Raw genomic sequence first — 25,123 nt, 5'->3', positions numbered from 1 at the left:
GTCCAGTGGTGATAGAGACACGTCCCACATCAACAATGTGGAAAGATCGACGATTTACTGAGTGCTCACTATGGGTCAGGCACTACTTAGGGCACTCTAGCTAGGTTCACATTTAACCTTCCTAACATTCTTGTCAAATAGAATACTGGCTCCCAAGATGGTGGACCTATTGGGCTCCATCCTGAGCTCCATGGAGAAGCCACCCAGCCTCGGTGACCAGGAGTCTCGGCACGAGGCCTGGGAGTAGGCCACCACTTGAAGATATTACAGGATCAAGAGAAACAACAAATAAAAAGATGGAGAAAGAGGTGTCAGATTCTATCCAAGACAGTGGGCAGATCAAGAAAAAGTCAAAAAAAAAAAAAGTCAAAAAAAAAAAAAAGAAAAAGTCAACGCCAGCAATTGCACTGCTGGGGATTTACCCCAAAGATATAGATGCAATGAAACGCCGGGACACCTGCACCCCAATGTTTCCAGCAGCAATGTCCACAATAGCCAAACTGTGGAAGGAGCCTCGGTGTCCATCAAAAGATGAGTGGATAAAGAAGATGTGGTTTATGTATACAATGGAATATTCCTCAGCCATTAGAAACGACAAATACCCACCATTTGCTTCGATGTGGTTGGAACTGGAGGGTATTATGCTGAGTGAAATAAGTCAATCGGAGAAGGACAAACATTATATGGTCTCATTCATTTGGGGAATATAAAAAATAGTGAAAGGGAATAAAGGGGAAAGGAGAAAAAGTGAGTGGGAAATATCAGAAAGGGAGACAGAACATGAGAAACTCCTAACTCTGGGAAATGAACAAGGGGTGGTAGAAAGGGAAGTGGGCGGGGATGACTGGGTGACAGGCACTGAGGGGGGCACTTGATGGGATGAGCACTGGGTGTTATGCTATATGTTGGCAAACTGAACTCCAATTAAAAAAAATATATATGTAAAAAAAAAAAAAAAAAGAAAAAGTCAGCTGATGAACAAGATAGAGAGGAGCATCCAAGACGATACGGTGGAAGTAGCTGGCCTGACATCCTTCTCCTTGAGGGAAGATGATGAGTGTCACTATGTCATGATCTACCATCATGGGGAGGAGTGGGACCTGCAGAAGGCTGAGGAGAAACAGAAGCTGAAGGAGCTGGCCCAGAGGCAAGAGAAGGAGGCAGCCCAGCAGGAGCCAATGGTGATGAGCCCCCTGGTGAATACAAGGACAAGTATAGCCATCTCGTTGGCAATGGGACAGCCAAGGATGTGGCCCACATGCTACAGGCCAATAAGACCTCTGACTGTGTGCTGAAGGCCAACAAGAGACATACAGCTCCATCAAAGAGGCCCTTAATGAGATCCAGGCCAAGAAGTGTTGGTGGCAGAGCCAGGAAGAGTTGCCACCCACCTCCTCTGCACCCTGACCCTTGGACAGGTCAGGGGTGAGGGAAGGACAAGGGTGCTATTAGAACCCATCCTGCAGCCCCACCTCTACACCACCTCCTAACAGCAGTCACTCAGGTAGGGGGAGGCAGGTGTTGGATTTGTCACTGTTAGAGCTCAGATATGGATGTGGTACGTATGCTTGTGTGTGCACGTGTGAGTGTAAATGCTCAGGTGGGTATTTAATGTATATTATTCTTTCTCCTTTGAATTCTTCCCCACGGGGCTGGGATTATTTTACATTCAATAAATGCTGTTTGACAAGCAACCCGCCTCAAGAAAAAAAAAAATTGGGGGAAAACTGAAGAACAAGGAGCTTCAGTAATTTGGACAAGGTTATAAGCTAACAGATAATTCTGGATTCTGAGCACATCTGGCCCATCCCACTCCAAGTCCCTGTTTGTCCACTTCACTAGATCATGCTACCACCTGAGCATATAGTCCTCACACTGCAAACAGGGGATCCCCCCAACTCGGGCATGACTCTACTTCCCTGAAGTGGGGACCTCTTGCTGATCAGGACCCCAAACCATCTTAGCTAAAATACCTCTGGGCTGATGGTTTGCTCTTTCAATCTTCCAGAATGGAGGGAATTATTGCCACCTGCCAAGGTGGTAAAGGGCAACACCCTAACACAGGGCAGCATACACTAAAGAAGCTCCATCGGGAACTCTTCTATTCCTAATTCTCTTCTAGTAGTTTTGTTTTTCTAAACCAAATGACATTTTATTGGGACTTCTCTACATTTTTCTCCTATTTAGAAAAACAACTCCCTGGTTAGACTCAACTTAGAGCCGTGCCTATTCTTGTTGTAGTAGCTTCAGATTATCTAACAGCACTAAAAGGTCCTGGGACCATTTGATCCTTTCTTAAAATTCCTAAGGGAACATCTGCCTTTGGCTCAGACCATGATCCCAGAGTCCTGGGATGGAGTCCCACATCGGGCTCCCCACAGGGAGCCTGCTTCTCCCTCTGCCTATGTCTCAACTTCTCTGTGTCTCTTATGAATAAATAGAAAAAAGAATTTCCTGACTAAGCACAGGACATGGCATTATTGTCAACCCCATCCTCTCTCAGCAACCTGGAAGCATCCTAGATTCTTCCTCTCCCTTTGGTACCACACCAGTTGGTAATTGCTTCTTGCTGACCCTACCTCTGAGAACATCCCAGCTGTTCTTCTCCGTTCCTGGGCTGGCATCCTGATTTGCGCCTGGTCTTACCTGCAGGTCAGCAATAGTTTCCTAAATTCTCTCTCAGCCACCAGTCTTGTTCTCCTCCAATCCATTCTCCACATGACCTTGATCTTTTCAAGTGTGACCTTTCCAATTCGTCCACTTGTGTGTACTTCAGCTTAAAAATCATTAATTGGTTTCTTCCTTTGCACTCCTTAGCATGGTGTACAAGACAAGGCCCCTGATAATCTCGGGCCACCTGAGATGCCCCCATGCAGGACTGAGGGTTCTCGAAAGACACCATGCTCCTTGGCTTCCATGAGCTTGCCTGGCAACCACTATTCTTCTCAGGCCTTACCTTCCCAGACTCCCCTGACCAAGCTTCCCTCTTTTTGTCATCCCTCAACCCTTCCCCAGACCTGTCCCGGTGCTATCTAGGCCCCCCTCACTGCCATGCCCTCTGACTTCTCTACCACCCCATTACAGACTGCGGGCTCCTGGGGGGCAGGGCTGCCTCTCAAACTCCACAATGTTTAATTCCCAATGGCCCTCAGTGAATGCACACAATGACAGGGAGGTGGAGGCTGAATGACAATCTCAAGAGTATACCCCTCATGAAGATGGAGCCTAGGAAGGTCCTGTGCTGACTGGTGAGGAAATGCCTACTATAGAAGCTTAGCCCTGGGAGGATGCCCAACCTTTGCTTTGGAGCTTGAAAGTCTCATTTCTGAATAATCAGTTCTGTGAGCCCAAAGGGAACAACTGGACAGTCCTTATTTGAAAAAAGAGATTCACCTCTGAGTGAGGCACGCAGGACAAAGGTCTCCATCAAAGGAATGAGTTCAGCTTATGAATGGATGTGTTCATCATCCCTGACATTTTGAGGCCCCAGAGAAACCCAACTCTGTTTTCCTTTTACCAAAATAAACATATAACAGGGTGTGCTCCATCCTCAGTTGCTTTTGGGAAACAACTTCTTGGAATGAACTATTTGCTTTCTGAGAATCCCACCTGCTATAAGATTTCAGCAGCACACAAATATATAACCAGGCCACTTAGCTGCCACCCCACCCTCTCGGCTCCATGCCTTTTGAAGATACTGAACAGAATAATGATGCTTTCAGATGTGGAACTGTCAGAACCCGTTTTTTGAACTTAAACATTTAAATGTCATCAAAAGGAGACCACTGTTTTCAAGAGGCTACATGTTATTCTAATGAGCTTTGTGATAAGAAACCTCATCCACACTAGGCCTACTTTTCAGAATTATTTCCTTGGAGATGTTTTTGGGTGTAAGACTAGAAGCAATTCAGGAAATAAAACAGATGAGAAATCTTCTCCGCCCCCCTCCCACCTCATATTTGCTAAAAACAAAGGAAAAAAATAGACCTGGGCATCGGGTAAGTTACAGCAAGTAAGTCAAGTACTCCCATACATGCTAAAACTTAGCTCTTGCTGCCAAATGTCTTGAACCTCCTCATGTACACAGGAAGCCATTCTGGCCGCCCCCCTCCAAAGAGCAGGGGCAAATGACAAGGCTCTGCCATCAGTAGTCAAATGATCCAACGGCCCAATTCTACCCCGACAGGTACTCGAAAACTCTAGTCAAAAAGACAGATGGGGGGCAGCCCAGGTGGCTCAGGGGTTTAGGGCCACTTTCAGCCCAGGGCGTGATGCTGGAGACCCAGGATTGAGTCCCAGTCAGGCTCCTTGCAAGAAGCCTGCTTCTCCCTCTGCCTGTGTCTCTGTCTCTGTCTCTCTCTCTCATGAATAAATAAAATCTTAAAAAAAAAAAAAAAAAAAAAAGACAGATGGGGCAGTCCCAGTGGCTCAGTGGCTTAGCGCCACCTTCAGCCCAGGGCCTGAAAGATTAAAAATCGTTAAAGATTTTTAATAAAATCTTTAAAAAAAAAAAAAAAGACAGATGACCCAACCTTCCAAGTGGCCTGTGTACATGGTGTACAAGACATGTGCAACGACCGGGAGTAAGACAATAATCTCCAATGTCAATTAGCACAGTAAGTACTGAGTTACTATTTGCGAAGTAGTCAATATTTTGATAGATAAATAAATGCAAGGAAAAGCATTTGTTTCAGAATGTACTCCGAGCACAGCACTATCAATAACTGACCATTAGCTCAGTATGGAGACTAAAAATGTTCTGGATTTACATAGCACTTACATGTCACTTTCCCACTGTGTTGTCATGGGTTTAGTTGACATTTTTAAGAATTTATTTATTTTATATAGAGAAAGAGAGCACGAATAGGGGGAGCAGGAAAGCAGGCTCCCCAAAAAGAGCAGGGAGCCCAACACGAGGCTCGATCCCAAGACCTGACCTGAGCTAAAGGCATATGCTTAACTGACTGAGTCACCCAGGTGCCCCTAATCAACATTTTATTTATTTATTTTGAAGATTTTATTTATCTATTCATGAGAGACACAGAGAGAGAGAGAGAGAGAGAGAGAGAGAGAGAGAGAGGCGGAGACAGGAAGAGGGGGAAGCAGGCTCCATGCAAGGAGCCCGATGTGGGACTTGATCCCAGGACCCCAGGATCACGCCCTGGGCTGAAGGCAGTGCTAAACCGCTGAGCCACCGGCTGCCCCCTAATCGACATTTTAAAACACACTTTTAAAACGGGCAGGCATCTGGTCTCCTGCGTATTCACTGTAGGCTTGTTGTTCCCACCTTACAGGTCCTGCCTCTGTCATGCCCCTGCTCTTCCATGTCACTAGGCACTGCCACTGGCAATGACTGCAGAACAAGTCCACAGGAAGTCCTGGGCTTTCTGTAATTCCACAGAGAGTTCTAGGCTGTCTACCTCCTTCCTTCTCAAAACCCTTCATTGGCTTCCCATTGCCATCACAACAAATGCCTTAAGATGACCAGCAAAAAAAAAAAAAAAAACAAAAAAAGATGACCAGCAAAATCCAGCATGTTCTGCACCCCCAACCCTATCACCTCCCAGAATGCTCTCACCTTCCCCACTGCCCCTGCTGCTCCCAGAACACACTGTAGGGTCATAATGTCCCCCTCTCCTGTCTCCTTTTCCCAGTGTTCTTCCCTGATAGCCATGCTCCAGCCTCAACCTCTTGTTGACTATCTCACAGGAAAGACCATCCCCACAAAGTAAGATTCTCCCCAACCCCCACCGTCTTCACAACCCACCTTATCTCGCAAAATTGTCCTTCTGAGGGCTTATCACCCGCTGATAAGCCTTTATTTGTGTGTTTATTGGCTTTTCCCCCAGTAGATCTCCCCCACCTGAATACAAGCCACCAGGAGTAGGGTCTTTGCTCTGCTAAGGCTACCACCAAATCTTTAGGGTTAATGTAGGGTCTGATGAAAGACTCCTAACACTGGGAAATGAATAAAGGATAGTGGAAGGGGAGGTGGGCAGGGGGATGGGATGACTGCGTAACGGGCACTGAGGAAGGCACTTGATGGGATGAGCACTGGGTGTTATACTATATGTTGGCAAATCGAACTTCAATAAAATGTATATGAATGTAGGGTCTGGCACATGGATGTAAATATGGCATTTGGTAAATATCTGTATTCAATGAATAAAAAGCATTTGTATTAAATGTAAAATGAATCCCCGCAAGGTTAAGTAGGCCCAATGCCTTTTAAGAGCTTTCAGGTCTTCTCAAAACCCTGGGGAATGAGGCAGCCTCTGGGCTGGGGGCAGGGAGCAAGCACAGAAAAAGTCAGATTAATAAACCAGCTTGTCATGGAGCCCCATCCCCTCTCCCCTCCCCCACTTAATGAGTTCACCACCTACCCTGCAAGAGAAAGGAACTGAAGACTGTACAATGCTGCATAAAACAGAGAACCCGGGATCCCTGGGTGGCGCAGCGGTTTGGCGCCTGCCTTTGGCCCAGGGCGCGATCCTGGAGACCCGGAATCGAATCCCACATCGGGCTCCCGGTGCATGGAGCCTGCTTCTCCCTCTGCCTGTGTCTCTGCCTCTCTTTCTCTCTCTGTGACTATCATAAATTAAAAAAATAAATACATAAATAAAATAAAATCCCCAGTTCCTTTAAAAAAAATAATAAAATAAAATAAATAAAACAGAGAACCCAGGAGAGAGTCCAGACAGGAAGATTTAGAAAGGGAAAGCCTTACCTGGGAGCAGGAAAAGCAAAGGTCACATCTCCCAAATCTGAAGCTGGGCCAAATGGCCACAGGAACGTGTGATACACCAGCCTGAGTATGAGAAAGAGGGTCCACCCCCGAGATAGTGCAAGCAGTAAGGCTGATGTCACCACTGACACTGGAGGTCATGGGATGGGCCAAGTGAAAAACAGAGCCATCAATTTCATAACTAATACTGACACAGCACTTGACAGTCTAGAAAGCAGCAACACCACACGACTTTATTGATTCGCATAAAAAGACAGGGAGGTGGGCTGCACAATTTTACAGGCAAGGAAACTGAGGCAGGCAAGGAAACAAAAGACAAGTGATTTCTTGCCTCAGACCACACGGCAAGCACACAGAGGTGGATATTCAGGTGTCTCAGGGCTCCAAGGACTCTCAGCTCTTGTAACCCCTCAAATCCAGATAAGCAATCCCTGAGTCCCCATCAGTGTGATTAACAGGACTTCTTCCACGTTATACTAACAACTATTTATTCAAAAGCAAGATGCCGCTCCTGAAATCTTCCAGGGATTTACTCAATAATCTCTTGACTTGAAAGAAATCTGGTCTTCTCTAAGCCTTCCTCGGTGCTTGAATGCTGAAGAGACCAGAGAGAAGTCAGACCAGGCTTCTAAGACCACTCTCTCAGGCTCCGCAAAACACAGCCAAGAGGTAGCAACAGCAGAATTGATTGAACAAAACTGCCCCTGGCAGCATTTCTATGTAAAAATGCACCATCTGCAAAAACTTGCTATAAAGGCCTAGGTTTCCCAAAAAGACCTTCAAAATATCAGTACCATAGCTCTCATAGAAACTTTGTCTCTGAAAATCCAGGACAGGTTCATTGGATTTATTAGAACTGCATTCTTTCCTTGAAAATATCTCACATGCTACTAAAAATGAAAAACCTTTCGTGTTCATAAATCCATGAAGATGCTGTCCGGCTTCTGTCACCAGCTGGTAAATGCAAAATTGAAAAGCAACAAAGGGGGATCTGCCCCGGAGTTTCGAGGCATCCAAAGCCAAGGCCCTCCAAACTGAGGAGGGAGGAGGCTGCAGAGCTCCCAGGTTCTCCTGGGCATGGCGAGTAAGGACAAGCAAAGGGCACCATGAGAAAGTACCTTGAGGGAAGAGACACGTCCAAGAATCCATTGAAATCAACACCTCACATTGCACTGGAGGGAGATGAGAAGTCAAGGCAGACCGCAGAGCACTGGCCTAAGGCACCCCTGGACAGCAAACCCGTCTCAGCTCTGGGTGCCAAGCAGAGCTGTAGGAGCCCCTCTTTCCTCCAGAGAAGCCTCGGAAGGGGAAGGGGTGGGTAACTGGGCTCTGAGCTATGCATCTGTCTTCTAGAAAGGCTGGGGTAACCCACAGCTGTGTCAAAGGCGGCCCCCGGGACAGAGAGGGGTGTCTCTCTAGACACGGACACTAAAACCCACTGGCCATTTTCTCGGGCTATTTCTTTCCTCCTGCGCCACGTCACCTCCATCTATTTAGATTGAGTATTCGCCAGCTTGCCTCCAGCCAGCCAGATGTTGCCTTTCAAGGATTGCGTATTTCTATAATTATTTCCAGGAGAAGCAAACACTCTTGAACAACACTGGGGTTTGCCGTGGAATTCACTTCTTCCCACAAAGGGGTGTGGGTCAGCCTCGGCCCCCCACTCTCAGAGGGCAAACAGTAGGCCGTCCAAATCAACGCAGTCAATGAAACCCATTCTGAAATAAACTCCTTGGTAGCAGTGAAGAGTTCATTTATCTCCTGGCTTTTGCTTTCTGTTATAGGGGTTTTGTTTTTTCTTTTTAACCCCATATTTCTTCGAAAGGAGCTCTCCCTGTTAAGGAAGAGCTTTAAATGCATTGCCATTAGGCCATACTTGCAAAAACAATCTCATTTTCTTAGCAGCAGAATCTTGGCCTAAGCACTGCCAGGAAACCAGCATGTTGTCCTGGGTCCCCGAAGAGGGGCGTGTCAGCCTGGCTGATGAAGCTCAGCATGAGTCAGGGGCAAGTCGGTCTGGCCAAGACCACCTCTGAGGTTGCCACTCAGAAGGCAGATCCCCTTGTCCGTAGCTGGCAATCAGAGCTTCTTAATAGTCACTTTCAAAAGAGTCCCCTAACATCAAGTTCCTGGCAGGCACTGTGGAAAGTACGGCCTCCAAATGATAGCAAAAGATTTCATGGTGGCCTTTGCTGACATCACTTGAAACCACCTCCAACTTCTTCAGTAGATTCAGAAAACTGCCCGGCCCTTAGATTTTCATTTGAAATAATGCATGTGTGACTGGGCATTTCAAAGGCCTGCTATCCACTGACTTGTCAAAATATTTGAGCCTGTGGCACTAAAGCCCTGGACAGAGGAATGGGAACCACTTTTCTAGTGCTCGGGAGGGAATAAACAGAAGGTCCCTCTGAGTAATTTAATCTCACATAGGAAAGACACAGGGCAGAGCAGCTGCATGTTGAATCTGTTAGATACTTACGGAGCACCTACTATGTGCAGAGTCACCTAGAGGTGTGGAGGACATACTGTGAAGTCTCCACACAGCAGAAGCATCAGTTAGGTTAGGTTCAGCTGCTCATGATTGAAAACCCAAAATAACTTTGGCTTAACCAGTAAGAAAGAAGTTTGGAAGTAAGCAATCCAGGGGTGGTATCAGGGCACGTGGTCATTAGGGATTGAGGTTCCTCCTTTCTTTGTGCTCTACTTGCTAAGAGCATAGTTTCCATCTCCACCATTAGCTTGTGATCCAAGATGGCTAATGGATGTCAGCCATTGTGTCCATGTTCCAAGCAGTTGGTAGGAAGATGGAGAAAAAAACCGAAAGGATGCATTATCCATAGAAGTCAGTCTCTGGAACCTTCCCATAAGCCGCACACATAACACGTCACCTTTCACTTACTAACACTTAAGTCTCTGGCCCATGGCCAGGTGAAAGGGAGGCTAGGAAACAGAATCTTTTTACTTGGCACATTACTACACCCAAAAAATATCAGGTGTTTTGGTTACCAAAGAAGGAGAGGAGAGATACTGGATATAAAATTAGCAGTCTGTGCCACAGAATCCATAAAAAGAGAATCTGAGGATGAGACAATTTAGACTTCTATTATATTCAGAGAAGAGTTGATAGTAGACAAAAAGAGGTATTGAGGGATGAAGGCTCAAATGATATCCTTCAGGGCAACTAAAATCTGTTACGTTGAAAATGCGTAATAAAACCACTTTTCTGGAACCACCCACCCTTTGGATTGAACATATTTCATGAAACAACAGAACTCAAAGAAATTTCTTCAGCATTCTAGTACTGCGGTGCCACCAAAAGCACTTGGAAGCATTTTTAATGAGTCCCCAAGACCTCTTTTGGAAATTCTGATGGATAGTTTAGAGTTGAGGCCTAACGTTCTGCAATCCTGCACACACACACACACACACACACACACACACACACACACCAGGTAATTCTTCTGATGGGTAGTCTGATTAAAAACAATGACCAAAAAAAAAAACAATGACCATCCATGGGAACCCTGGGTGGCGTAGCAGTTTAGCCGCCTGCCTTTGGCCCAGGGCCCGATCCTGGAGACCCAGGATCGAATCCCACGTGGGGCTCCCAGTGCATCCTGCTTCTCCCTCTGCCTGTGTCTCTGTCTCTCTCTCTCTCTCTCTCTCTCTCTCTGTGACTATCATAAATAAATAAATAAATAATTAAAAAAGAAAAAAAAAAAACAATGACCATCCAAACCCTTGTTTAAAACATGAAAAAAAAAAATAAAACATGAGAAGACAATTTAAAACAGTCATGTGACTTGCCCCAGGTCCCTATCAGTTGTCAGGCAGAACCAAGCCTAGAATCTCTCTTCACTCATAATTCAGTCCTCTTTTACCCGAAGTCACCTCTCTGAGGAATTTGAATTTTGGCCTCCAAACTCCTGGACACAAATAATCTGACTATCTAGTCGGCCTACTCAGGTCTTCTGACTGAAGGGTCTTAGTTTCCAAGCTAAATCCAATCTCCATCTAAATTATCCTTACCTGGCCACCAATAAATGTGGCAAAAACCAACCGTCTACTGGAATCCCTACCCCTGCAGTCAGACCCAACCCCCTCAAAACCATGTGCTACCATGCATGCCAGCCAACAAGGGAGACCATACAGAGTGATTTAAAAACGGATACGAATGTAAGTTTGTGTACGTGGATGTGTCTATATATCTACATCTATATTGCCCTTCTCTGAGATCTCAAAGACCCAGTGGAAGGAGGTTAGAGGGATTACCCAGCAATAGAGGGCAGAGGCTGGAAAAGATCCATACCTCGGTCAGCATCTGAACGAATCTCTTTCCATGCTAGGGATGCCCCACATATGCAGGAGAGCTGAAGTGAGGCAGAGTCTACCACCAACTGGGAACAAAAAAGCCAAATTCTCCTCTCTGCCCCCATAAGGTGGGTCTGTGTCCCCAGTGTAGCATGGCCCAGGTGGCATGTCCTACTCAGAGTGTGCCTGTGGCCCTACCCACCCAGCTTCCCTTGGTCCTGGACCATTTCCACAGCCTGGTTCCCACATTTCCAGCAATTCCATGAGCCTTACACAGTATCTCAGACCCACAAGGGCTAGTTTCTATTACTAACAATTAGGACCCATGATTGACGTCCTGACAAAAACGGAGGCTTCAGTTTCCCAGAAGTTATCCATTTCAGGGTAAGTGGACAACCTGAAATAGCAAGAAGGGAGGCAGGGACTTAAGAAGACCCTCAGGCCAGGCTAGAAAGAGCCACACACAGAGACCACAGGACACAGGAGGGATGTGCTTCTGGTGGAAGACGAGGATTTCCTGGAGTGTCTTCTCTTTCTTCCATTCTTCCCTCCTTTTCCTGGTTGGGTATCTTCTTGTCAAAGAGGCATCCATTTCTCCTCTTTTTTGCCTCTACATTCCAGAAATAAAGGTCTCTCCTTCTGACTACAAACTGAAACTCAAAAATACCTCATCTGACACTTCTGACTCACAATGTGTGCTTTGAAAACACCAGGAAACATGCAGAAACAGCCTTTGATGAGGGTGGGAGAAAAATAAGTGCAAATTGGTATATTTACGGCAGATAATGACAAATTTTAAATGTCTACGTCATCTGGTCCAGCAATTCTACTTCTAATAATTGACCCTAAACAGAAGAATTATACAAACACAATCCTAAACACATAAATACTTGTATACAAAGTATTTATGGTAATAACTTAAATGTCCATTAATTGGAAACTGGCTAAATTTTTATATATCCACATTGCAAAATACCAGAAAGCTATTTTAAAAATGTTAGGGGCACCTGGCTGGCTCAGTTGGTTAAGCATCTGACTCTTGATCTCAGTTCTGATCTTGATCTGAGGATCATAAGTTTGAGCCTCACATTGGAGCCCAAATGTAAACTTAAAAATCAAATGTAATCTTAAAATTTAAAAAAAAAAAAAAGTATATACACAGCCAGGTAAAGTATCAAGATATATTGTTTTCAAAATTATCGGAATAACATACATAGTTATAGAGTAGCCGTGTTTCTGTAAAATATATGTTTACAAAGTTACATAAAAATCTTTAAAAAGTTTACCAAATTCTTAAAGAGTAGTTATGCCTAGAGGTGATAAAATAGGGCATTTTTTAAAAATATTTTATTTATTTATTCATAAGAGACACAGAGAGAGAGGCAGAGACACAAGCAGAGGGAGAAGCAGGCCCCATGTGGGGAGCCTGATGCAGGACTCAATCCCAGGACTCCAGGATCACAACCTGAGTCAAAGACAGACACTCAACCACTGAGTGTCACCCAGGTGCCCAAAAGAGAGCATTTTGAATTTAAATCACACATTTCTGTATTGCTTCCATTTTGGTCACAAACAAGTTGTTGTTATTATTATTGTAACAAACGAAAAATAAATAGAAGCAGAAATGGCCTTTGAGCATGCAGAACAGTGATGCTGGGAAGTCACCATTTCCTCTGTAGGGAACACACAGTCTCAGACCCAGCACCCAACATATAACACAGTTCACCATCAGCTTCCTTCTTTTCTTCTTACACACAACCCTGCACAGTTGGAAGTTACGATCCTCAGCCCAAAGCCAAGCAGAAGCACTGACACAGAAGCGTGAGCTTCTATGAAAGCAAACAAGATGTTACAGAAGGTGACAGAAGAACCACAAAAAAGCAGTCATATGAATGAGAAGCACAGCAATTTCCACAGCTATTTAGTGCAGGAGCAAGGAGACTCATGTACCTAGAGCCTCTAAAGATATCTCCACATGAAAGTAGCCCAAGTGTCTACTGAAAGATGAAAGGATAAAAAAGAGATGGTATAAATACAATGGAATATTACTTGGCCATAAAAAAGGAGGAGATCTTGCCATTTGCAACAACATGGATGGATCTAAAGGATGTAATGCTAAGTGAAATAAGTCAAAGAAAGACAAATACTGGACGATCTCACTCATAGGTGAAATCTAAAAGACAAAAGAAACAAACAAAAAACCAGATTCTAAAATACAGAGAACTAGTGGTTGCCAGAGGAGAGGCGGCAGAGGGACATAGAAGAAATAAAGGTGATGGCAAGTACAAACTTGCAGTTATAAAATAAGTCATGGGGATGAAAAGTGCAGCATAGGGAATACAGTCAACAATATTGTAATAACATACGGTGACAGATGGTTACTGTATCTATGGTGGTATGTACAGAATTGTTGAACTACCACTTTGTACACTTGAAACTAACGTAACATTGTATGTTAACTATACTTCAACAAAAAAAATAAAGTGTAGAAACGATATCTCCACATGATAAATAAGACTAATAGGAATGAAAATGGTAAATTTAATTAGTGTCTAGGTTTTAGTAATTCAGGGAAATGTGTCCCTATTGAATTTCCAATTAAAAAGCTAAATATCGGGACGCCTGCGTGGCTTAGTGGTTGAGCATCTGCCTTCGGCCCAGGGCGTGATCCCAGGATCTGGGATCAAGTCCCACATCGGGCTCCCTGCATGGAGCCTGCTTCTTCTCCCTCTGCCTGTGTCTCTGCCTCTCTCACCCAGTCGGTCTCTCTCATGAATAAATAAATGAATGAATCTTTTTAAAAAAAAAAAAAAAAGCTAAATATTTAGGGGCATCTGTGTAGTACAGCATCTCCTCTTCGCTCAGGTCCAGGATGGAGCTCCACGGTGGGCTCCCAGCTCAGCGGGGAGCCTACTTCTCCTCCCTCTGTTGCTCCCCCTGCTCCTAATCTCTCTCCCACTCTCTCCAAATAAATTAATAAAATATTAAAAAATAAAATAATATAAAAAGCTAAATATTTAGTCTTACCCCTTAAACTCCAGAAATCAGGAAAATGAACTAATATGAAATATCTAATCATCAAACATGTCCTATAATTAAGCTATTATTTTTATGTTGTATTTTCTGAATAAAGTTTATGAATTCTGGGTTTTGGGGATGCCTGGGTGGCTCAGCGGTTGAGTGCCTGCCTTTGGCTCAAGGCGTGATCCTAGAGTTCCAGGATCGAGTCCCATATCGGGCTCCCTGCATGAAGCCTGCTTCTCCCTCTGCCTGTGTCTTTGCCTCTCTCTCTCTCTCTCTGTGTCTCTCATGAATGAATAAATAAAGTCTTTTTAAAAAAATGAATTCTGGGTTTTGTTTCTAAACACCATTAAAGTAAATATTCACTATTCTTTAAAAAATAATTTTTCTGGGGATTCCTAGGTGGCTGAGTGGTTTAATGCCTGCCTTTGGCCCAGGGCCTGATCCTGGAGACCCGGGATCGAGTCCCACGTCGGGCTCCCTGCATAGAGCCTGCTTATCCCTCTGCCTGTGTCTCTGCCTCTCTGTCTCTCTTGAATAAATAAATAAAATCTTAAATAAATAAATAAATAATTTTTCTAACATGAGTATAGTTGACACACATTACATTAGTTTCAGGTGTACAACTTAGCTATTTGACAACTTTATACAAAATTATTATCATTCTTAAAGGTGATTCCCCCACACACACTTGGACTCAAATGACAGAATTTTACCATAGGCCTGTCATCCTCAACAGAAAGATTCCATACCCTCTGCTCTTGAGAGAAAACCAAGAGATCTCTACTGATTATCGTGACGATCTAAAGTACATTCAGGATTGTAAGACTGTGTATGTCCTGCAAATTTTTTTTTCTACTTTACCCTTCCCTCACCAGCGCATTTTTACTGGCAACAAAAATTAGTCCTGGGTCTCTAGGAGATTAAGCATGGCTTCAAAGAACAAGGTTCCCCTTTCCAAACCAATGAAAATTTTAGCCAATAATGTAAATTTTTCAAACACAGACTTTAATTAGGATTTTGAGATTAGATTCAATGTTGAAAAATAACGAGTTGGATTTAATGCATTTGAAGGAAACAGGACAATTGTTAAAATATGCAGCCTATGTGCCAGACTATGAAGTATTCTCCATTCAAAGTTGTTCCTTGTGTGTTAGTGTTCGAGGGGTTAAAGCAATAGGAGTATGTGTACCTTTGCAACTAGGCAAACAACCTGCCAGTTTAATTAAACTCCATTTACATTGGGACATGAGCCCAATTTTCCAACATGTTCTGTTACTAGGTGTGAAATAAGACTTATTTTTCAAACAAGTTGTATGGTAGATGCCTGCCGCGTGGGTTATACTTTCTCATAGCGCACAAGTCCACTCGACACATACAGCACTTCTCAGCACCGTGCCAGGGCATGGTAGGTACATAAGAAATGCTGGCTTCCTTTCCTTTTTCCTTCTTCCTCCAAATAAAATAGGAAAATTAGGGATCCCTGGGTGGCGCAGCGGTTTGGCGCCTGCCTCTGGCCCAGGGTACAATCCTGGAGACCCGGGATCGAATCCCATGTCGGGCTCCCGGTGCATGGAGCCTGCTTCTCCCTCTGCCTATGTCTCTGCCTCTCTCTCTCTCTCTGTGTGTGTGTGACTATCATAAATAAATAAAAATTAAAAAAAAAAAAGGAAGGTCTTCCTTTAAAAAAAAAAAGGAAAATCACATATGATGTACACTTAGAATATCATTAGGACTCATTCCTGGGCATTCCATTCATTGCTTTTTTATTTCATTATTCAGGCACTCAAATATCCCCTTTACCGGTATCTTGCTTGCACGAAACAATTCCAGTTTTGTATTTAGCATACATAAGCATACACATATACAGTAGAGAAATGAGAAAATACACCAAAATATTAACACCTGTATATCTTGATGGGAGAACTGAAAACAGTTTTTAATTTTTTATACTTTTCTGATTTTCCAAATGTTTTACAAGCATCAATTGATCCAAAACCAAATTTGATAAAACACTGTCCCACTACACACTCACTAGAGTACTAAAATGGAGATGAAAAAAATAAAAAATAATAAAAGGGAGATGACACACAACACCAAGCATTAACACTGGGGCCCCTAAAACTCACACATGGCTAGGTGGGAATAGAAACTGGTAAAGCCGGGATCCCTAGGTGGCTCAGGGGTTTAGTGCCTGCCTTCTGGCCCAGGGCATGATCCTGGAGTCCCAGAATCGAATCCCATATCGGACTCCTTGCATGGAGCCTGCTTCTCCCTCTGCCTGTGTCTCTGCTTCTCTCTCTCTCTGTGTGTCTCTCATGAATAAATAAATAAAAATCTTTAAATAAAATAAAATAAAAAAAGAAAAGAAACTGGTAAAGCCACTTTGGAAAAGTGTTTCATGGTATCAACCACATATATCAAGATCCAGCAATTCTGCTCCTAGATATATAACCAAAGCACCTACATACATAGGGACGCCTGGCTGGCTCAGTTGGTAGATCATGCCACTCTTGATCACCAGGCCATGAGTTCAAGCCCCACGCTGGAATGTAGAGATTAGAAGGAAGGAAGGAAGGAGGGAGGGAGGGAAAGAAGGAAAAGGGAAAGGAGAGAGGAAGGGAGGGAGAAAGGGGAGGGAGGAAAGGCATACATATACTCAAGAAGACTTTTAATAACAGCCAAGATATACAAACAACTCAAAAGTCCATCAACAGTCGATATATCAATCACCGAGGTACAGTTGTACAATGAAATACACAATGAGAAATGTAGCAATATATTTAGTAATGAGAAAGAAGAAATTACTACTAGTGCAAACCCACAGATGAATGTCAACATAATGTTGAACGAAGAAGCCAGACACAAAGGAGTACACTCTATATGATTATGATTCCATTTTTATGAAGTTCAAGAAGAGTCAAAATTTACCTACAATGAAAAAAAATTTTTACCTATAGTGAAAGAAGCAGGACAGTGGTTATCTTTGTTGAGGTATGATGACTGGGAAGAAGTGAAAACTTCTACTAAACACTATACAGTTATGATTGTTCTACTTTTCTACCTTAAAAAAACTAAACCAACTGGGTTTGCACCAAAGCTCTAACCACTTACTAACTATATGGCCCCGGGCAAACTCTTCACCTCTTTAAGTTGTTGTGTTTACATGTGCAAATAGGGACAGACACAAAAACATCACCTACTCAGGTGGTAACTTGATGGGAATGGAAGCAGGCAAGGCATGCACAGGTGAGGCCCTGGTACCCAACAACCATAGCAGGGGCAACCTTCTCCTGAGGTCTCACTAGGTGTCAGATCCTGCTCTTCGCTTTAAGCCTTTTTTTTTTTTAAGATTGTTATTTATTTGAAGAGAGAATGCACAAGCAGAGGGGGAAGGGACAGAGGGGGAGAGGGAAAAGCAGGCTCCCCACAGGGCAGGGAGCCTTATGAGGGGCTCAATCCCCAATCCCTGATCCCCTGACCCTGGGATCGTGACCTGAGCCAAAGGAATATGCTTAACCCACCCTGACGCCCCTCTTAGCCTTAAGCTTTTAATCACTTTGCAGTACTATCTCCCTCAGTGGGAGCTCCTTATCTATCATCACTCCAGACCAGAAGCCCAGGCTGGGACCTGGGCATTCAGAAGTTGTCTGTGTAGAATGCCAAACACAGCATTTATTTGATGAAGAGTGAATCACTAGTTTCGCTGCTGCTGAGGTTTCAAAAGAAAGTGGCAGGAGTCACACATCAGGACTAAATACAGACCATTGAAGAGAAAAATGACAGCAGCTTCTGAAAGCAGCTACTGCTTCTGGCAGGAGCAGGAGGAGAAGGAATATTTTCTTCCAGGGGAATAATTCATTTTAAATTGAGGAGTCATTTGGGAACGGAAAGAGCTCATCTTTCTTCCCTAAGGAAAGAAGAGACAAGTAACTCTCTGTAAAGTTTTTCATGTTGACTAGCTACTTTACTGTCCTTTGATGTATGTCAGATTCACAACTAAAGAAATTTATAGGGGATCCCTGGGTGGCGCAGCGGTTTAGCGCCTGTCTTTGTCCCAGGGCGCGATCCTGGAGACCTGGGATCGAATCCCACGTTGGGCTCCCGGTGCATGGAGCCTGCTTCTCCCTCTGCCTGTGTCTCTGCCTCTCTCTCTCTCTCTCTGTGACTATCATAAATAAATAAAAATTTTAAAAAAATAAAAAATAAAAAAAAAAATAAAGAAATTTATAAAGTATATGCTTACCAGGATCCCTGGGTGGCGCAGCGGTTTGGCGCCTGCCTTTGGCCCAGGGCGCGATCCTGGAGACCCAGGATCGAATCCCACATCGGGCTCCCGGTGCATGGAGCCTACTTCTCCCTCTGACTATGTCTCTGCCTCTCTCTCTCTCTCTCTGTGACTATCATAAATAAATAAAAATCAAAAAAAAAAAAAAACTGATTTCAAAGACTTTAAAAAAAAAAAAAAAAGTATATGCTTACCGTATAAAGCAACGTAAAATGTTGATCACGAAGCAAGGGACTGAGATTACATAAAATTATTTGTTAAATGAAACACTATGGACACCAATAGAAAAGTCTCCAATTTACAAGATTAACTGTAGACTTAAGGATGTCTCAAATTTCATGAATTTTTGCTTCAATTAATTTTTAATTTGCTTTCAACTAAGGAAAGACAGACTACCTGGTTTTGAACCTAGTCCCACTATTTACTAACTGCATCACCTTGGGCAAGTTACTTAATTTCTCTATGCCTGTTTCCTCAACTGTAAAAATGGGATAATAATAGGGTTATTAGAAGGACTAAGTGAATTAATAGGCATGAAGTGCTTAAAACAGTGCCAAATGCTATCAAATACCACAGAAGTGTTACTATCATTAATTTTTATATTTTCTGATGTCAATGCAGATTTCATCTAAAATTATCAAATTTAGCGGTGCCGGGCTTAGTCGGTAGAGCATGCAACTCTTGATCTCAGGGTCATGAGTTTGAGCCCATGCTGGGTGTAGAGATTACTTAAGTAAGTAAGTAAGCAAGCAAGCAAGCAAATAAATAAATAATAAATAAATAAAATTGTCAAATTTAATCACAGAATTTGCAGATCTAGGGTAGACTGTCTGAAAACCAGAGGAGGATGTATACTAAGATTATGTGAAGTAAGCATAAACATTTGGGTTTACAGGTATACCATGCACACATACAAAGTCTTCCTCCCTCCCTCCCTGCTTTCCCCCTCTTGTATCATTCTTCCCTCTCCTCCACCTCCTCCTTTCTTTCTTTCCTTCCTCCCTCTCTCTCTCAGAAGTAATTTAAATCAGGTCCACTCTAGGACATAATGTACCAATGACCTCAGTATCTTTTGATCCCAACAAAGACGTGAAATATTACTCTTCTTCCAAATATTTCTAAGGACCCATTACAAAAACACACACTGAGAAGGTATACTCACTTCTTTTATTTCAAAAGCATGCTGGAAATTTCCAAAGCACATTGGAGCCACAAAGTTGATGGTGTTCAAACACGGACTCCTTTCAATCTTAGCAGAAAAGGCCCACTAAAATTTTACATTTTCCTCCAATTGTGAGCACAGAAAGCTTTTCATTTTATTCCAAAGGAAATGATCTTACCACAGCTCAACGGTATCTTTATTGTCTGAATAAAGTGGGCATCCGGTGGCCATTACAGAGAGCTAAATGCTCAAACCCAAGGGTATAAAAGTTAAAAAGCAACTTAATGGAAATGTCAGTTACAACATTCTTTCTTTGATTTACAAGAATCAAAATCAGAGAGAGCCCTCAAGCAAAAGAATTATGAAGAATATCAGCGCAACATAATGGTAGCACTCTACCGCCCTTTCTTCCTGGCCTGTCCAATATAAAGACTTTTCAGTAATCGTATGCCTTTTCTTCTCCACATGGTAGAGAATTCTACTTGAAAATACTTCTACATGTAATTCTTTCATTTCACCAACAAGTACATTCACACTTTTCTACTAATACTGGCCAATCAAATAGAAAATCCCTCTCTTACTAGATTATCTGGTTTCTTCCTATTATCAGAGTCATATAATTAATTTTCTGATTTATTAGTATGGAGTACCAAAGAGCCTTATTTTGCTCAAAAAAATAATCGCTCAGTCTAGGCCATCCAGATACATCTCCACTGAAACCACAACTATAAACACAGCTAACATGGGATGGCAATTCCTGACTTTACCCTACACTTATTTGTAAAAACCTTATTCAGCTTTATTATTTAGAACCTGGTAGAGTAGGCTTCAGTTTGAGATGGATGATGAATAGAAAGTTGCATACTCAGATTGATTTTTAGCAATGAATTAGATTCTGGGAGCTCAAGGAAATAGGAGGAAACAGAAGCCATATTTTATTTGCAAAATGAATTTCCAGCAGAATCGACTTTCTTGCTGACTTGAGCTGCTAAGCTGGGCTTTGGCACTTCATAAAGTTGCTTTGGGTCTTGATCTAAATATTCATTCATTCTTCAAATGTATGTTTGATTCTACTATTTGTAAGACAATATCAAGGGAGATGTTTCTTGTTTGTTTGTTTTTTTAATGACCCTGTTTCACTCCTGGAACAACTTCCCTTCAGGTCAATCATACACAGCCAAATGGCACTCCCATCCCCTCATAATGTCCACGTTAGGATCCTCGTTTCCTATCCTTAAGCTCCTGCATACACTAATGCGTGATCCCAGGGTACTGGGATCAAGGGGTCCTGGGATCACATTGTGCATTGGGCTCCCTATGGGGAGCCTGCTTCTCCTTCTGCCTAGGTCTCTGCCTCTCTCTCTGTGTCTCTCACTTGAAAAGGAGAGAGAGAGAGAGAGGGGAAGCTAGGAAGCTAGGAAGGAACGAAAGAACAAACAAACATGCATGCTGTGGCCAACACCAGAGGCTGGCTGCCTACAACTGCTCCTTTCACCCTGACCGGCAAAGCTCCAGTTTCATCCCCTTTCCTCCCAGTACCCATGAGCTTCAGGGAAGGCTGGGCTTCTATCTAACCCAGAGACTGGTCTAAGCAAGCCCTAGGAGCCCCCTCTCCCATGCCAGTCATTGGTTCAGGGTGGGCATCTGACTCAGTTTTGCCATAGGGGCATGGAAGCTCTGCAGGGGGCAGAGGGAGAAGAAGAAGCAGACTCCCCACTGAGCAGGGAGCCCAGTGCAGGGCTCGATCCCTGGACCCTGAGATCATGATCTGAGTCAAAGGCAGACGTTTAACCCCCCAGGGGTCCCCTCCTCTGCTTCCCTCTTTTCCTGCCTCTGGACATCACTGTGTATGAGGATACAGGCTGGAGCAGCAGCCACAACAGAACCATAGGAGAGACAAGCTTGAGGACAAAGGGCAAACAGTGAGGGTGGTGAAGAGAAAAGAGGAAATGCATCTGGGTCTCCCATTAATTAATGCCCAAACTGCCCTACCTTTGGACTTCTGGTTTTCATGAGAAAATAACTGTTTTTACTATTTAAACCACTTTTAATTGAGTTTTATTTAGTTGGGGGAGAGCACGGCTAAACTGCTCTCCAAAAACAAGTCCGCTGGCTTTACAGCCCCACCCATGGCATGTAGGGGTGCCTGGTCTCAACCCCCATCTATTCCCAGTGTTTTCTCACTTAAAGGCCAGTCTTTTTTTTCTCAGAGAGTCTGACAGTTCTTCATTTAAAAAAGACACATGGTGAAGAGGTAACACAAAGGCTGACTACTTACTCTTGGCCAAACTTTCCTTCTGCTCCTCTCAAGGCACTGCACCGAGGCACAGGATTGACCTGACTCCTTCAGGAAAGTAGACAAAGTCATCACAGGGCCAGGATATGCGGCAGTGCCTTAAAGCCAGGCACAGCTCTCTGCCTGGGCTGAGACAGTCATGGGCACATAAAGGACAAGCCCTAGACTGGGAACTAGGATGACCTCATCTGGACCTGCTACCTATAAGCCACGTGGCTGAAGAGAAGTCACCTAACCCTCCCAAGGCCTATTTCTTCAGATATGAAAGGACTCTGGAAACAAAGGCCCCTGGTCTTTAAAAAGATGGACAGCATGCACGAAGGCCTTGATAATATAGTGTAACTGACGACTCAAGGAGCATTTAGGCCCACTCCCATGGGCCTATGCTGAGAAGGGACCTAGCCAAGGGTAAGCCAAACCCCTGATCTCCCTGGATACATTGGCCCTTTGTCCTCTTTGCTCTAGCTCTCACTGTCCTGTCATCACGGTGGGCAGCCTATCGAGTTATGACTGCCAACCAGAAGGAAACCCAGCCTATCACTTCTGCCCCTCCCACAGATAAACGGAACTCCCAGGAGCACCATCACACTGAATATGAAGTGATGTTCAGCTAGCCAAGAGTCAGTGCACATCAGGCTAATTTATGCTGATTACCAACGCCCACGCTGGTACCCAGACAAAACATCTTTGATCCTTCACCCAGCTGGCCCAGGGTCAACAAGCTCCCAAAAGGCTGGTTTTCCAGGTTCTCCCATGCTTCACTCCACTATAATGCGGTAACACGTCCACCTTCTCTGCCATGTGACTTCACAGCATCTCCCACTAGTATGGACCAAGCAGTGCTCACTTGGGCAGCACATATATAAAAATTAGAATGGACCAAGCATGCCTCCCCATTGACTGACACTGGGTTTGGCCATGTGTTTGTTGGCCAATGGAATGTTGATAAAACATCTGACAGTGATGAGCCAAAGTCTTAAGAGTCATCATGCATTTCCATTTGACCTCTTACACTAATCTGCTACAAGATGAACTTGCACTAGGTAACTGCTGCCCCTTTAGCGTGGGCCCCAGAATAAGCACATGTAGAAGAGACTTGAAGCCAAATGAAAGCCTGGTCCAACCAAGACCAACCTAGGGCAACCTAACCATACCCAATCAACAATCAACAGATGGGATCCCTGGGTGGTGCAGCGGTTTGGCGCCTGCCTTTGGCCCAGGGTGAGATCCTGGAGACCCGGGATCGAATCCCACGTCGGGCTCCCGGTGCATGGAGCCTGCTTCTCCCTCTGCTTGTGTCTCTGCCTCTCTCTCTCTCTCTCTGTGTGACTATCAAATAAAAATTAAAAAAAAAAAAAAAAAAAAAAACAATCAACAGATGACCAAGTGGGAAAATAAATGTTTGTGGTTGTGAGGTACTGCGATCTTGGCTTGTTTGTAACCCAGCACTACTATGCAGCAGAAGTTAATATAACTACAGTAAGAGCAAATAAATCAAGTTTGTCTGGTCCATAATAGACATAAAGTAACACACCCGTGCTTATTTTAAGGAGATCTTATTTCCTTCATCAAACACAGACACTTCTATACATGTGGCACCATGCTAGTCCACAAGGAGGTGGGAAAAACAAAAAATACAAAGGCAACTAATTCCTGTGAGTGTCATTTTAGTCTAGCAAAACTTCTAATCCTATTGGTGTAGAGGGTTCTGTGTTAACAAACCTTCTATTCATTTCATTCATTCATTTATTGTCCTGGGTTAAATCACAGAAGGGTAAAATTCAGCACTTGTGCATTTAAGTGATTCTATTTGTATATTTTTTAATAGAGGAATCTACTTCCTTCTACAAATGTATTATTTAATTAAAATACAGAAAGGAGAAGTTATTTTTTAAAAGACACAGAACTGAGCAGCCCAGGTGGCTCAGAGGTTTAGCGCCACCTTCATCCCAGGGCGTGATCCTGGAGACCCAGGATCGAGTCCTGCGTCGGGCTCCCTGCATGGAGCCTGCTTCTCCCTCTGCCTGTGTCTCTGCCTCTCTCTCTCTGTGTCTCTCATGAATGAATAAATAAAATCTTTTAAAAAAATAAAAGACATGGAACTTAAATAATTTTTTAATGAACTCCTTGCTTCTATTAATTTTCGCTTATTCATTCAATATATATTTACTGAGCACCCATGATGTATAGTATATGAAGCAGCACACACAATTCCTAGTCCCAAACCCTGGCTGCTGAGGTATAGCCACTGAGTATAAGTGAATTATTTAAAAGTGTAGTTAAGAGGCGCCTGGGTGGCTCAGCGGTTGAGCATCTGCCTTCCGCTCAGGGCGTGGTCCCAGAGTCCCAGGATTGAGTTCCACATCAGGCTCCCCACAAGAGGCCTGCTTCTCCCTCTACCTATGTTCTCTGCCTCTCTCTCTTTGTCTCTCTCATGAATAAATAAATAAAATCTATAAATAAATAAGTGAGTGTAGTTGAGGGGCACCTGGATGGCACCGTGGGTTGAGACGTTGCCTATGGCTCAGGTTATGATCTCAGGGTCCTGGGATCGAGCCTTGCATCAGGCTCCCTGCTGAAAAGGGAGTCTGCTTCCCCCCTTCCCCTTTATTTCTCTCTAATATATAAAATCTTTTTAAAAATTAAATTAAAATTTAGTTGACATATCTGTATATTACCCAAAATGTAAAAAAAAAAAAAAAAAAGAAAGAAAGAAAGAAAACCACACAACTCCTTATGGTTTAACTTCAATGTCTTTGCATTTTACTTTTAAAAAGATTTCATTTCAAAAAAAAATAATAATAATAAAAAGATTTCATTTCATCTGCAATGTGAAGATTGCATCATTCCCTTTCTCCTCTTACTGAGGACAAACAGAGATGGGTTTGAGCCATATTCCTTCTTAAATTTTCCTCCACACAGAGAGTTGTGGGAGACTCATACATTCAATAGGCTTGGGCATGAAGTCTTTTCAAAGGTCTTTTGGAAATCTAAAATGGTATCTATGGGTTTGCCCTTCTTCGCACATTTTATTTTCTCTCTCAGGGAACCTTCATGGACTGATCAAGCATGATTTTTCCATCTGTATGTCATGCTTTTTTAAGGGTCCGGTGATATCACCCTCTCCCAAGCCTGCCAGGTTCAGAGATGAATTGGCTTTGAAAACAAGAAGCATTTCTACAATTCAAACTGGGAATTCACAAAAGTGAAGTGCCAGAAGAATAAGAACACATGCATATACACCTCCCTATGCAGACATTGCTCTAAGCACCTTAGACATATTAACTCACACAAGAC

General features: G+C 43.5%; 1 protein-coding gene and 1 pseudogene across 1 annotated transcript in view; one reads left to right on the top strand and one right to left on the bottom strand.

The window, feature by feature from the left end:
• Nucleotides 1–25,123, bottom strand: part of CGNL1 (cingulin like 1) — a 166,187-nt gene that overhangs the window by 129,249 nt on the left and 11,815 nt on the right.
• On the top strand, nucleotides 158–22,440 carry LOC610112 (annotated as a pseudogene).

The sequence above is a fragment of the Canis lupus genome, chromosome 30, assembly GCF_011100685.1.
Source record: "Canis lupus familiaris isolate Mischka breed German Shepherd chromosome 30, alternate assembly UU_Cfam_GSD_1.0, whole genome shotgun sequence".
NCBI classification, from domain to species: Eukaryota; Metazoa; Chordata; class Mammalia; order Carnivora; family Canidae; genus Canis; species Canis lupus.
Note: the sequence above shows the minus strand (reverse complement) of the source record. Positions and strands in the feature narration are given on the sequence as shown.